The sequence below is a fragment of the Pongo abelii genome, chromosome 18 (genome assembly GCF_028885655.2).
Source record: "Pongo abelii isolate AG06213 chromosome 18, NHGRI_mPonAbe1-v2.0_pri, whole genome shotgun sequence".
In the NCBI taxonomy this organism is placed as follows: Eukaryota; Metazoa; Chordata; class Mammalia; order Primates; family Hominidae; genus Pongo; species Pongo abelii.
This window is the reverse complement of record NC_072003.2, coordinates 35,085,980-35,100,070: the sequence shown is the minus strand read 5'-3', so window position 1 is coordinate 35,100,070 and position 14,091 is coordinate 35,085,980. Positions and strand designations below refer to the sequence as shown.

At 46.8% G+C, this 14,091-nt stretch overlaps 1 long non-coding RNA gene across 1 annotated transcript; it reads left to right on the top strand.

Moving 5' to 3' along the window:
- Positions 1-12,311: 12,311 nt before the first annotated feature.
- On the top strand, positions 12,312-13,655 carry LOC134760387 (uncharacterized). The gene is made up of 2 exons (XR_010137751.1): positions 12,312-12,801; positions 13,258-13,655. It is a non-coding gene; the product is annotated as an uncharacterized LOC134760387 (long non-coding RNA).
- Positions 13,656-14,091: the final 436 nt, after the last annotated feature.

Below are 14,091 nucleotides of genomic sequence, written 5' to 3'. Positions count from 1 at the left end.
CAAGCAGGACAGTCACATTACTTAGGTGTTTGGGCCAGGTATGTGTCATGATCCCAATTGCTGACAGGTCTTATGGAAGGGAGTAAAGTCAATCAGGTGCTGAGGAAAAAAAACATATATGTCAAAGTCACACCTACAGGAAGTTCCAGGGATGAGATTCACAGTCCCACACATGTTCTGGCTAAAGGTAAAAGAGACAACACCTTCTGTGAACTGCATTAAAGTACACAAATCACAATCTCAATGGTGGACAGAATTCATGCATGAAAGCTCCAACCTCACCTGCAAACACTGTCTAATTAGGGCAGCCACTGTCTCACAGGTGGGCTGAGTTTTGGTATAAAAGTCACCATTCTACCTGTGAACAGCATCCATGCATGAGAGTCACAATGTCAACTTTCAACTGATCTGGGTGTGATATTCAGAATCTCAACAGTGGGCTATGTCCACGTGGGAAGATGACATTCCTCACTGTATGTTGTGTGTGCATAGGAGAGTCACAATGTCACCTATGTGCTGGGCCTTTATAAGATGTCCTCTGCGCCACTTAACGGCTTCATATGGTCTGCATAAGAATGAAAGCCTGTTCTAAAACCTTCATGATGGTATAAGCCCATAATCCTACATGTCGCCCTAATTTCAGGAATGAGAGTTAACACTTGTCTTATTTTCTGGGTCCAGGTATGACAGTCATCAGTATGCCTGTAAGCTGGGTTCAGAAATGAGCCGGCATGCCATTTGTGGATGGATCCAGATAGGACAGTCACAATTCCAACTGTGAACTGTTTCTCTGAGTGAGAACCAGAACCTCATGAGTGCCTATGAGCTGGGTCCAGATACGAGTCACCTTCCAAACTGTTGCCAGATCCACATATGACAGTCCCAATTCTAACTGTGGACTGTTTGCACATGTGAGATTCAGAACCTCACCAGTGGGCTTTGTCCATGTGTGAGAGTGACAATCCCAATTGTTGCATAGTGTTTCTATGAGAGGTACAATTTTACCTCTGTAATGGGCTCTGATAAGACCCAAGTATTTTATAGAATATTCATGAGTGTCATAATCATCTGTAGTCTTTATACGATTAGGAAACCCAGAATCTTACTGACTCTCTTAAGCTTAGCTATGACAGTCAAAATCTCTTCTATTGGCTAGGCTCTCATATGACAGTCATCATTATTCCTGTGACCTGAACCTAGGTATATGTCACAATCCTACCTGTGGGCAGAACCAGGCAGGAGAGTCACATCACCTGAATACTGAGGCATAGATATATTAGTATCCCCCTGCGAGTTGAGTGCTGGTAGGAAATTCACATCACTATTGTGCTGGGACCAGTGATGTGTCACAATGTCTTCTGTGGGCAGCACCCAGGCTGCAGGATTATATCACATGAGTGCTGGACTCAGCAATATATTACAGTCCCCTTTGGGAATGGGGCCCAGGCAGGAGAAGACAATCACAACACCTGGAAATGAGACCAGAGGTATATCACAGTGCTACCTGTGAGAAGGGACTAGGCAGGAGGGCCAGATTACCAAGGTTGCTGGCTTAGGTATGTCACAATTGAAACTGTGGGCTTTACTTGGCAGTATATTCAAATCAGTCAAGTTCTGGCTGAGCAAAATTGTATATCACAGTCACCTGTGGGAAGGTCTAGGAATCAAATTTGCATTCCTGCACATGTTCTGGGTCCAGGTATAAAAATATGCACCTCATAAACTTTTACACACCTCATGTGTCCAAGTATGCAAGTCATGATTTCAACAGCAAATTGAATCCATGCTTGAAAGCCTCAACCTCAGAGAACATGCATTAAGAGAGTTAGAGCCTAACATATTTGCTGAATCTTGGTCGGAGACTCATCATCTCACCTGAAAGCTGGATCTACATATAAGAGAAATAATACCAACTTTTGACTGTCTTTGGGTGCAAAATGCAGAACTTCAACAGTGGCCTGTGTCCACATGGGAGTATGGCAATCTTTACATTGGCAGTGTATACAATGAGAGTCAAAATCTCACCACTGTAATGGGCTTTGTTATATTATTATCTGAACCATATGCAGCTTTTTACAGTATGTGTGAGACTTGCATTCCACTCTGAAATGTTTGTGCGTATATGAACCCATAATCTAACTTGTTGCTCCAAGCCTAAAGATGAGATTCAACATCTCTTTTATTGACTGGTTCAGATATGAGAGTCATTGTTATGCTAGAGCTAGGCCCAGCAATGAGTCACTTATTTTACCCATGGCCACATCCACATGTAACAGTCAAAGTTCAAACTGTGGACTCTGTCTATGAGTGAGATTCAGGGCCTTGACAGTGGGCTCTGTCACGATGCCCTTTGTTGGCAGGGCCAAGGCAGGAGAGTCGAATTACCTGGGTGCTGGGTCCAGCAATATGTCACAAATTACCCTGTGGACAGAGCCCAGGAAAAAAGAGGAGTCATATGACCTAGGTGATGGACACAGAGATATGTCACAATGCCCTCTGAGGGAAGGGCTAAGGCAGGAGAGTTACATCACCTAGAAAATATTTCCTAGGTGTATATCACAATCCCAATTATAGGCATTGCTTAGACAGGAGAGCCACATCACCTGGGTGCTTGGCCCATTGATTTCTCACGATCTTTTTTTAGGGAGAGTCCAGACAAAAAAGAACAGTCAAATCTACCAGGTGCTGGGCCCACTAATACATCACAATTCCCCAGGTAAGCAGGTCCAAGGAAAAAGAGGAGAGTCATATCACAAGGTAATGGGCTTAGGGATATGTCAAAATTCCAAATGGAGGTGGGGCCCAGACAGGAGAGGAGAGTCACATCACCTAGATGATGGACCCAGTGATATGTCACAATTCCCCTTGGGGGCTTAGCCCAGGCCAGAGAGGACAGTCACATCACCTAGGTGATTGGTGCATAAATATTTCAAAATCTCCAAGAGAATAGCCCAGGAAGGAGAATCATATCATTTGTGTGCTTAGCCTGGTTATAGGTCACAATCCCATGTTTAGACTGGACCCGGGCAAAAGAGTAAAATCAATCAGGTCTTGGGCAAAGGTATGTTTCAAAATCACACCTGCAGGAAGATCCAGGGATGATATTCATAATATTGCATATGGCCTGGCTCCAAATATGAAAGTCAACACCTTTTGTGAGTTCTGTCCAAGTACATGAGTCACAGTGTCAACAGTGGACTGGATCTGTGCATGAGAGCCCCAACCTCATCTGAAAACAGTGTCCTAATAAAGGAGACACAGCCTCACAGGGTGTTTAATCTTGATCCAAATGTCACCATTTTACCTGTGGTCTGTATCAATGTATGAGAGTCACAGTTCCAACTTTCAGTTGCCTTTAGGTGTGAGATTCAGAACCTCAACAACGGGCTGTGCCCATGTAGGTGGATGATAATCCTTACTGTTAGCTGAGTGTGCAGACAAGAGTCACAATTTCCTCTTCATGATGGGCCAAGTTATGAAACTCTTTTTATCACCTGAGGGTGTTGTACAATATGCTTGAGTGTTGCGGGGCTCTATGACTTTTGTACAAGTAAGAAACCCAGGACATTACCTGTTGCCCTTAGCCTAGATACTAAAGTAAACATCTATTTTATTGGCTGGGTCCAGGTATTAGAGTCATTATGGGGCCTGTGATCTGGGTCCATAAATGAGTCACCATCCCACCTGTGGCCAGATTTACATATAACAGTCATAATTTGAACTGTGGACTTCATCTGCATGTGAGATTCAGGAGCTCACCAGTGGGCTCTGTTCATGTATGGGGGTGACAATTCTAATTTTCAACAAGCTGTGGCTATGAGAGTCGCTGTATTACCTGTGTACTGTAATTTGTATTATAAAACTCTCTGTACCACCCAAAGGCTTCATAACGTATGTGTATGTGTCAGAATCTTCTGTAACTTTTTACAAGTGGAAGACTCAGGACCTTACCTTTTGCCCTAAATCTATCTATGAGAGTAAAAATCTCTTCTATTGGGTGGTTCCACATCTGAGAGACATCATGATGCTGTGTGCTGGGCCTAGGTGGAGGTCACAATCCTACCTGTGGGTGAACAGAAGGCAAGAAAGTCACATCACCGGGGTGATAGGGCAGGGATATGTCACAATCCCTCCTGATGATAAGTCCCAAAAAAGGAGTTAAATCACCTGAGTGCTAGGCTCAGTGATATGTCACAATGCCCAGTGTAGGTAGGGCACAAGCAGGAGAGTCACATTACCTGGGTGCTTGGCCTAGTGGTATGTCACAATGTTTTATGCAGGCAGGGCACAATAACAAAAGAGTCACATTACCTAGGTGCTGGGCTAGAGCTATCAGTCTCTCAGTCGTTTAGAGTGAGGGTTATGATCTCTTTAGGCATCCTTGTAAAAAAGCCCCAAGTCCTCCGTCCTCAGAAGCAAAGGCCAGTGGAGACCAAATAGGGTTTGAAAGGTAAGGCCCCTAAAAAGGCAGAATTCTTCAGGTTTGGCCTCTCCCCTTCAAACACAACCAGATTATCACCTTTCTTCTGACTTCTTACTAGGGCCAGCACTGGAAAGAGGCTCCTGATTCACCCCCTCACCTCTCCACCCCTGCACTCTTACTGGGCAGACCAGAGACCAGGAGAGCTGAACTCTGGCACAGTTGGGGGAGAAGCAAATCCAAAAAGGGCGGCGGCGGCAAGGGCGGATGCCACGGCCCAAGGCTTCAGGCCCAGTCTGCGGTCCAGGTGGCACTCGGTGCAGGTTCTGTGATGCCGCTGGAAGGCCTGGAACTGCCTCTGCAGCTGCTGCTTCTTCCTTTTCTTAAGCGCTGAAAATGTGAACACTTACCCAAGGTTTTCAGATACGTCCAGGCACCCCTAGCTGAAGGTGGGAATAATGGCGTTCTTTCGTATGGTTTATCACCTCGCCCGCCCGGGCAGCACCCAGCCCCAGCTTCGCCAATCCATCTGCTCCAGGCTGGAGGCAATCCTGTCAAGCCTCCCTCCTGCAATTCCACTCCTCCTCCTTTTCTTCTTCCTCAACCACTGGCATATTTTTATTCATCCTCCTTGTCGTCACAATGGGGCACCAGACACCATGGAGACGTGGGAATCCCTCTGATCTCAGGTCCTGCAGGGGTCAGGCGAACATGCAGGAAGTCGAGAAGGAAAGTCATCTGCTGCCTCCAGAATGAACAGAACAAAACTCCTGCACTCCTGGAAGTTGGGAGCCCAGTGGGGGCTGCAGGTCCAACCCACAACAACCTAGACATGTGGGCTGCTCCGTGGTTCATGCTTGTGTCCTGCAAGCTGGAGCCCGAGAGAGGGTCCACAGTCTTTGTTCTCGACGACGAACTAGCGCTTCATCTGGTTACCAAGGGGTACCCGACCGGGAAAGGGTGGAAATGGTGAGAATCTTCAGCACAGCGGATCGCCTCGCCCTGGCAGTGACCAGCCCTGCCTGCGCGGCACCAACAGCCCCAGACTCCATGCGGTCATGCCAGGCTTCTCCCTACAGCAACTCTCCTACTCTTTTTTGTTCTCATGGCTGTATTATCCTACTTTGAATCATCTTCCTTGTCACAATGGGGCACCTGGCACCGTAGAGACTCGGGAAACGTACAGATCTGGGGTCCTGCAGCGTCCAGGCGAACATGTCGGGCGTCAGAGAGGAAATTCCTCTGAAGCATCCAAAAGGAATGGAACAGGAACCGGCACTGCAGGAAGAAGTGGGGCACCGAGTTACGGATGGAGGCCCCACACACTGCAGCAGCAAACATGTGAGGCGCTCCTGGGCCTGCACCTGTTTCCTGAAAGCTGGAGCTGCGCCCAGGCCGGGGTCGCCCTTCCACACACAGAATAAGCTGTTGGGTTGGCTGCCTCAGCCAGCGCCTGAATTGCGCCAGAGAGAATCTCGGATGCTGCTTTCCCGCGGGCTGCAGTGTCTGCCACTTTAGCCAACCCAAAAACACTTCTCCCACAGGGACTCCGTGGTGTCCAGCTCTCCAGCCTGGAGTTTCTCTTCACCTAGTGATTCCAAAAGACATGTTCTACAATGGCATGACCAAGCGCCAGAAACAAAGAAAGAAAGAAACATCTGAGGGAAGTCCATTGGTCACTTCAATTTTTCAAAGGTGAAAATTGTCCCTCCTTGAAATCTAGAGAGTCCATGGACAGGCTATTCTAATAGACATGCAATCCACACTAAAACTGATTGAAAGGTGAATTCTGATTCCAAGCTACTTTTTATTCTCAAAATGTGTCTGCTTCCCCTGGCCCCCTCAAAATGGAAGAGTGATGACTACTTGTCTTCTTAGCACTGTGGGGATGCAGAGCCTTAGATGGAAGTGTGTCAAAAACAACATTCCATAAAGGGCTGTCACTTCCAATTTTCAAGCAAGGGGGGAATCTATGATGTATGAAACACTGTTGGCCAAAATGCACAATTACTAATAAAAAAAGATTTGTATAAACTATTCTACATATGTGTGGCCATCATGGCAATTTGGATATCAAAAAACATTGCCAAATTCAGGAAGAGGAACTTGCAAACTCATGGCTGTTATGAAGCTTAACTTCTGTGTACTAGAACCTATCAAAGTTATTTCTCCATGCCAATCTGACCAAACAAACCTTGAGATGTTTATTTCTACAGAATCCTAATGGGCATGACCCTTCTGGCCCCATCCTCACAGCTCTGGTGCCAGTGGAATCGCACTTGGTCATGCTTCCCCGTATTTTGTTAAGAGCAGAAATATTTAGTGACGGTGGATTGGGAGGGTACTGGGGCCTCCTGGGTGGCTGGGTCAGGTTGCCTGCAGCCAGAGCCTTTTCACAATAAATAAATTATAGGTAAAGTTAGATAAAAATAAAAAGAAAATGGAAATCATTCTCTTTCTTTGCCCACCATAAGAGAGACACACAGGGTCTAGACATGTCTGTTGGAGCCAGGCTTGTCCTGGGAAAGTGGGAATTGCTGAACAGGAGCCCTGGGGTTGGAGGGCAGGTGAGATGGGGCTCCCAGGGAGATGCAGCCAGGGTCAGGGCCTGGCCCACTCAGGCTGGCAGGGTCCTTCAGAAGGCCTGGCAAGATGGCCCAGGACACTGAAGGCTCAAGCGGCCCATCTGAGCCAAAGATCTGTTCAGGTTGTGTTGAATCTCAGCAGCCCTGCCAATGGGGGCCCTGATCAGCCCTGAGGATCTCAGTCACTGGAGGCAGGCGGCTGGTGGATGGGGCAGGAGAGCTGCCTAATGCTGATGTGGGAGTCCACTGCCCGGCAGACTGGAGAGAGCCTCTGCGGGTGCTGGGCCTAGTTCCGTCAGTCTATGGGTCTGTCAAGGGGGACATGCTGGCCTCTGTGGCCATGCCCATCTACAGAGCCTTATCTCCTCAGTCTGCAGAAGTGTAGGACACTGGAGACTGGATAGGACTTGAATGGGAGGGCCCTAAAGATACAATGTGTCATGAGTTTGACCCCTCCTCTCTTCTATGAGCAGGATAAGATGACCACCTCTGTCCTGTCTTCTTGCAGTGCCCAGCACTGGCGCAGGGCTCTCAGCCATTACCTCACCCCACTCTGCCTCCCCAACCTTGCACAGTTCTCAGGCAAGGCAGAGATCAGTCTGTTTGTCATCTAGATTTTTAAAAGATACACATTTTCCCATCTTGTTATATTCAGTAGTGTATGAAGCCGATATTATAATAGATGTGCAATTCACATTAAAGCTGATTAAAGGGTGAATTCTTATTCTAAGGTACTTTATGGCCTCAGATTTGTCTGTTCCCATCCTCAGTACTCCCTTAAAAGCCGAATAGGTATCACTGAGAGCAGAGGTAGAAAGAAACTAGCTAGGCAGATAGAGCAGAGTCCTTAGCAGATCTTCCCTTCTAACAAAAACCAGCCCAAGAAATCAATTCTCTTTAACAAAGAGCAGCCTGGAAGATCAGGCTGCAATCAGAAATAAAGAAGCTGGAAGCTTGCATGGGCGGGGATACCTGCAGCTGCACCAATAGAAGTGATCACTTTGGGCCAGACACATCTAACATAGGGGGTCCCCACCCCCCTTTTTAGTACATGCACAGTAGGAAAGAGATAAGCAGCTTGGAGTAGCTCACACTAAGATGCCTCCTGCATAATTAAAGGTTGGGGTATGGGCTGCCAGAAATTCATGCTCTCTGCAGATGACACACCTTGTCCCAAGCAGTTTTTCGTGCCCTATGTGGGTAAGAAATCCCCTCTCACTAGCTCATCTATAAAAACCCTTGCATTTCACTGCAGAATACTAGCCCTTTTTCAAGACCACTCTCTACAGCAGACAGCTGTTCTCTTTCTTTCACCTATTAAACTTCTGCTGTAACCTCACATTTGGCATGTATGCATCCTTGATTTCCTCGGTTGTGAGACCAAGAAGTTCAGGTGTCACCCCAGACAATGAGCCCACTTCATCATGACTTGTCTCCTTGCTTCTTGGGACAGGGAACCTTCGATGAAAATGTGTCCAAAAAATATTTCATAAAGTGCTCTTTCTTCTGATCTTCAAGCAATGTGGGAAACTATCCATGATGTATAAAAAATTTTGGCTGAAATGCACAATTTCTAATACAAAATGAATGCTATAAATTATCCTCTGTATGTATATTATGGCCATTGGGACATCATTACACATTGCCACATATAGTAAGAGGGACCTGTGAACTCATGGCTGTTAAGAAGCTTAATTTCTGCATACTGTCACCTGTGAAATTTCGTTCTCCCTGCATTTCTCCAAACCAACCTTGAAATGTCTATCTTGTATAAAATTTCAATATAACCCCAGTGAGGTTCACCCTTGTGGCCCCGCCCTCACAGCACCGGTATCAGTGGAACTGCACTTGCTTATGATTCCCCTAATTTTCTTGAGGTCATAAACATTTAGTGACAGAATGGAAAGAGAAGGTACTGAAGCAAGGACTGAGGCCTTCTGGGGGATGTGTAGGGAAGTCAGAGACCACCCTGGGGAAGACACTCCCTGGGTACATCCTCTGCATCTTAGATTTATTGGGAAGGTTTGATACACAGAGAAAGGGGAGACCCATCCCAATGGAGGGTTTGATTAGGAGACTAGAATCAATGATAAATTACCAGAGGAGCAACTGTTTATATCCAATTCTGAGAACAGGTTGGGGCTACATGGGATTGGAGGGCAGGATGAGGCCCCTTAAAAGGAAAGACCCAGAGACTGACTCCTGCCCTCTCCCTCCCACAAAAATCCCCTTTGTCATTTTTTACCCAGGGCCTGTGAGAATCCTGCACTTCCTTCTGTCTCCAGATCAAAATCCTCCAAGAAATGCAGCTGCTTCAGTGACAAGAGAGAATTATCATCTTCTGAAGGAGGAGGAATTCAGGGTTTGGTCCCAGTCCATGGAGTGGCACTGTCAGAATAAAAAGTAAGGGCCTAGCAGATAGTAGAGGGTAGGATACTCTATCTTGTGGCCAGCTTCAGAGAGCCTGTGGCCATGGCTACCTCATCAACATTAGGCCCTGTTGCATGGGGACTCCTGCACAGGCCAGGGAAGCCTGAGATGTGGCTCCTGGTAGCCTCACAGCTGCCACTATTTCCTGAAGCTCCTAGTTGTTCTGTCAGCTGAGCCCTCATCCCAGTAGGCCAGCAACACCCTCAAGACCAAGAACAGGCCATGGTGAATCTCAGGGCCACTGAGTGCCTGGGCTGGCAGGGGCAGAGTGCCTCAGGGCTCAGTGATGTTTGGGCTGAGCTTGGGCTTTGGAAGTCATACAGCTGCACTGGGCTCCCAGCTGCACCATTACCAGCCCTGTGTCTGGGGCTGGGGCCTCACTGCTGTGGAACTTGAGACACCATAGTCATAAATTTAACACATCCTTCTAACTGCTTTTTAAAACTCTATCTTTTTCTAATATCTCCATGTACTACTGATCCTTGTGTTTATTTAAATTAATAAACATATTATACAATGTGTATTATTCTTCCTCACGATTTCTTTACTATATTGTATTATTCCACTCATGTGAGGTTCTTATGGTAGTTCCATTCATAGAAACACAAAGTAAAAGAGTAGTTTCCAAAAGCCAAAAGGAAGGTAAAGGGGAGCTGTCGTTTAACAGGAACCAAGATTTGGTTTTGTAAAATGAATAAAATTCCCTATGAATGTGGATGATGGTTGCAGAACAATGTGAATGTGATTAATTCCTCTGACCTGCACATTAAAACTTTCTTCAAATGGTTAAATATATGTATATTTTACCACAATGTAAAAAAGGGCTTTTTAAAATGAACAGACTATAGATATCAGCAATAGCATATATGAATACCACAAATATAATCTTACATTAAAAAATTGATGTAAAGTATCCATACTACATAATTTCATTTATATTAAATCCAAAAATCAAAACTGAGGTTCTGGCTTCCACTAATGGTGAAGTAGCTAGTTGAACTAACACTCTTGTAGAGAAAAATGATGAAACCTGGGTAACATATTATATATCATTATAGAAACACGTGTATACATAATACTTATATGAGATATGTGTGTATAAGAAGTGAACGAGGATTTCACCTGTGTCCTTCATAGGAGAGATAACTATTGAAGGTAGAATCCAGTCTAATTAACACCCTCTTTGAAAAACAACACTATTTGAAGGGTCACAATAGAATCCAGAGTCTCTTTAACTCTTGTATACAGTCTCTAGTGCACAATTTTCAAATTCAGGAGATGCATGAAGACACATGAAAATGTAATACATACACAACATAAGAAGCAGACAGTAGTCATCTCCAAGATTTCCAGGATGTAACCAGCAGACAAGAATTTGATGGCAGTTATTAAAGTATGCTCATGGGGGCAAAGGAAAATATTCTCATAAATGAACAGATGTGGAACAGCACCAGAGAAAAGAAAAATAGCCAAATAGAAAAATGAGAAATAAAAATAATAATTTTGAGCTTATCTATAGATCAGAAACAGAAGACACAACAATAGAAACTATCCATTCTGAAGACAGAAGTAAAAAAAAGTTTAAAGAAAATGAACAAGGCTTACAGACTTGTGGGATGACAGCCTGGGAAAAGGGAGGAGACAGAAAAATTTAAATGGGATAAAAAAGCAAATCAACAAAATTTAAAGAAAATAAACAGAGCCTTAGAGACCCGTGGAATATTGAGTCTGAGAAAGAGAGGAGACAGGATAATTAGATAGGGGTACAAAAGTAAATCAACAACTAATACCTGAAAACTTCCAAAAATTGTTCAAAAATCTAAATTTTTATATCCAAAAAGTCCATAATCCCCTGCAGAAATACAAATAAAACCATACCAAGGCCACCTTGTGATTAGGAAACTACCAGGGCAATTGACTTGATATGATTTATTATTTTTACTATTTATAAGAATGGAAATAAGTTATCTGCAGAGTTTTTATCTTGGAGAAAGTCTGACATGTGAGGCAGAGATAACAGTTATTAAAGGCAGATGACTTTTCAGCCTTGTCTTAAGTGTCCCATTTTTGTACCTTAGGAATTATTTAAGTTTGTTTAATCCAAATTCTGCAGTAATATTGATGCCCCAGAAATACGCCCCACGGAGATTCTGCTTTTGTGCGTCCACCCTGAATAGAGCTATGGCTGTGCCTATGACAGTTTCAGAAGTGTGTAGTTGTGGAGTACGTAATCTGAAAAACTTAATGGAAACACGAATTAAGAGAATGATCACTGCTTCGTTCTATCAGCAAACTATTTAAAAAGTCGTCCAAAGGGGATATTTAAAAAGAGATATTAAATGATTTTCCAAGGGAGCCCTATTCAGGGCAGAAACACAGACACCGCCTCTGACCTCACCACACAAACTTCGCTCATGTGTTGGGAGGGACCAAGAGGCGCTATGGTCCTGCTGACCTGCATTAATCACGGCTGGGAGGTCCATATTAGGACCCCAAGGCCTGGGAAGCAGCCTAGGTGTGGTCAGAAAACTGGTGGATGTGGCTGCCAAAGTAGCTGAGGAGGTCCCTTCCCTGTGGCTTTTTCCTGACTGGATGCAGCAGGGCCAGGCCCTTCCACTGGGACGTTTTCTCCTCTTTATTACATTGGCAAAAGCGTGAGAGGCCTGATCCAGGTGTGGGTCCTGCAGCAAACCTGGGGATCCAAGGGGTGCTCCTAGGGTGCAAAGAAGGATTTGGATAACCAAAGAACAGAGGAAATGATGGATTTGAAAAGGCATGTGGCAGGTGACTAGATACAGGATGTTTTTCATTTCTGGCAGTGATCTGACGGTTTCAGACACTCACGAGAGGGCTTCTCAAAGGGATCCCAAGCTGCCTGAGGACTGCCAGGTCTAAGGCTTTTAACCCACCAGTAGGGAGGGTTTGCACTGCGCATGTCTGAAAGAGGCAGGACGGTTAGCCCCACCCCTAGGAACGGGCCGCATTGCGCATGTCTGAAAGGGCGGGACCGTTAGTCCCACCCCTACGGATGACTGCACAGCTCGTTTCTAAAAGGGCGTGGCAAGGGGAGGAGCGAGAGGGGCGGTGCTGAGGCAGGCAGGAGGAGAGAAAAGGGGCGGGGCACTCCCCACGGCCAGCCTGAGGAGCGTTACCATGGGAACTCTGCTACGCTGGCGGCTACAGAAAACCGGCCCTTTGTTGGTCTAGGAGAAATCAAACTTCGAACACGAAAACCGCGACATCCGCAACTCGGGGAGGCGGCGTGTCAGAATTACAAAGTGAAAGCAGCCGCCCTAGCTCCACCGTCTTCCCAGGCAGGAGAGATTTGGGAACAGCCAGCCTTCCCTCCGCAGAGTGAAACTGCTCGTAAGCGTGGAAGGGCGGGGCAGAGAGTCTCAGGGCGGAAGGTCTACAATGCCAGCTTGCTCCGAGCTGGAGGTGTGCGCAGCTCTGCGGAATGGCCAGGGCGGTGCGCGCCTCGCCGCGCCTGCTGGGTGTTGTTGTAGTCTCTTCGCCGGTTCTGGGCGGTGGGTGGCGGGGCTGCAGGACGACAATCACAGATTGAGACGGGGCGGAGGCGGGGCGCAGCCATGGAGGGAGGGGCAGGGCGGTGTAAGCCTCTTCACTTATCAAGCTTTGCTGGACGTTGATTCCGTGCCAGGAGAGGAACTTGAGGGGCAGATCTAACGGTTGGGCAGTGAGGAGGGTGCGTTGCTGCGAAGTGCAGCCAGCCTTTGCCCACAACGGGAGTGTCTTGTCCTCACCAGGCTTCCCCGTGCTCAGCTCGATTTTCTCTCCCACCCGCACCCGGGGTCTTTCCAGAGCATCGCGCCTCCTCCAGTCCCTGGACCTGCCTGCTTTCCTAAGTGGCTGTGGAACTGGCCTGAAGTCCTGAACGCTGTCCACTGTGCTGCTGCCCTCTGCTCTCTCCAAGCAGAGCGGCAGTTCAGCCGCCTTTGAAAGAGAACCACCGCCTGGCCTGGGGATGCACAAGTTCAGAGCTTTGCAGGGAGTGACCATGGGCTGGGGCTTCATGCAGATGTCAGCCTCACCAGTGCCGTTTTCCCAGATATGGACGTGGAGGCATGAGGAAGGGTAATCATTGGACCCCTTAGAATTGTAAGCCCTTAAAAGGGCTAGGAATTTCTTTTTCGGGGAGCTCGGCTCTTAAGACACGAGTCTGCCGACGCTCCCGGCCGAATAAAAACCTCTTCCTTTAATCTGGGGTCTGAGGAGTTTTGTCTGCGGCTGGCCCTGCTACATTTCTTGGTTCCCTGACCGGGAAGCGAGGTGATTAGGACGGTCGAGGCAGCCCCTTAGGCAGCTTATGCCTGCCCTGTAGAGCATCCCTGCGGGGCACTCCAGCCAGCTTTTGCGATGCGGATCCTGAGAGCGCTCCCAGGTAGGCATTTGCCCCCGTGGAAGGCCTCGTCAGAGCAGTGCACAGCAGGCCCCCGTGGAGGATCAACGCAGTGGCTGAACACCAGGAAGGAACTGGCACTTTAAGTCCGGACATCTGAAACTTGGTAAGACTGGTCTTTGGAACTTGCCGACTCCATTTGAGTGGAAGAGTGGCCTGATCACCCACGGCGTGCCTGTACCGGCACTTTGGTTTTTGTTTTTGACTTGATTTGAATTGCTTGATACTTTGGTTTT